Here is a 1,263-nt window from a genome sequence, read left to right on the forward strand (position 1 = left end):
GGTTGCAAGGATTCCGAATTGATTTCTGCTTTCATCAGCCACCTTGTTAAGATTCCGACTGCTTAAAAGATGATACCAACATAGTATCAAAAATTATTCAATTTCAGTAATTTTCATGCAATAACTTAGTTTGATCAAAAATTGATTTTAGAAAAATTTGTAATGTAAGTCAGGGCCAGATTCAGAGGAAGCCTCTTCCTCATAATTTTCCACATCTGCAGCTGGATCTTCCATGTTTCCAAATAGGAGCTGGTAGACTCTCTTGGACATCCTTGTGCTCGTATCAAATCAATCGCTCTATTTTAGGATCATTTCATATGCATCAGTTTATACATTCCCTTGTCAATGTCGCTCTGCCGTTTTGACGCTGTGGCCTATGTGCGTGGCACTGTCCTTGGAGAGAGTACTATCTTCTTCGTCATTGGGCATGGTAATTGATCCAAAGTCAGAGAAAGCCTCACGGGTTGCCGCCAAAGTAAAAGAAAACAATTTGGGATCCTGTTCATTTTGCACCCCAATTTGCAAGAGAGCAGCACGGGCCCATTTGATTCCCCCTTTTGTACTATCCAGAGACCTGCAATAAGATGCAAGTATGAGGATAAAAATTTATGTTTTGGTCATTTTAAGAATAAAACTTACCTATTTGATTTTGATGGAAACAAGGGACTCTCTGGCTGCTGCAAGTAAGCCACAATCCCACCAATACCCAATCGTGCATTTTTGACGTAGTTTTCGACGAACTCGTGCACCATGTGACTCCTTATGATAAAGAGCGCGGCTCCATAAACTTTGGTCGTCTTGTGTGGACTATGGGGACGTTTAGGCAAGCTCTGGCAGGTTCGTTTGTTTGTTGGTACCAGTGTCAGTGATGCAGTTTTGGGGCTTCAAACACGTTTTTGAGAAGCTGACCCTTCTTTCATATTCCCATATGAGGAAAGGTCACCTTCGTTAAAACTAGTTCGAAACGCCAATTTTGCATCACTGACATTGGCATGCAAGTTTGTTTGCTGGTACCAGCGCTTGCCTAACTCTCCGAAAAGCGCATAATGACCTGTTATGGTGCCCGAATCCATTAATTGAGAAAAATGGACGAGAGAAGCAAAGTGGTAACTGGAATTGAATACCGCAAGACCGAAGGTTTTAGAAGATTGTAACCGTTAATTGTTTCACTGTTAATTTTTGGGCTTTATTCACGTCTGAAAATTCACCATTTTCCAATGGACCTCCTCAAACTGTTTCAAATCAGCTTATTTGTCAGGCCTG

The 1,263-nt window shown here is 41.3% G+C and overlaps 1 long non-coding RNA gene across 2 annotated transcripts; it reads right to left on the reverse strand.

Annotated features, from left to right (window-relative positions):
* Nucleotides 1-51: 51 nt before the first annotated feature.
* LOC131886852 (uncharacterized) lies at nucleotides 52-1,231 on the reverse strand. 2 transcript variants are annotated; one of them, XR_009373952.1, is made up of 3 exons: nucleotides 1,052-1,231; nucleotides 640-807; nucleotides 52-574 (listed from the first exon to the last, which is right to left on the reverse strand). It is a non-coding gene; the product is annotated as an uncharacterized LOC131886852 (long non-coding RNA). The 2 variants fall into 2 exon arrangements; XR_009373951.1 differs by having other exon boundaries at nucleotides 640-830.
* Between the last annotated feature and the right edge of the window lie 32 nt (nucleotides 1,232-1,263).

This window comes from Tigriopus californicus, chromosome 9 (genome assembly GCF_007210705.1).
Source record: "Tigriopus californicus strain San Diego chromosome 9, Tcal_SD_v2.1, whole genome shotgun sequence".
In the NCBI taxonomy this organism is placed as follows: Eukaryota; Metazoa; Arthropoda; class Copepoda; order Harpacticoida; family Harpacticidae; genus Tigriopus; species Tigriopus californicus.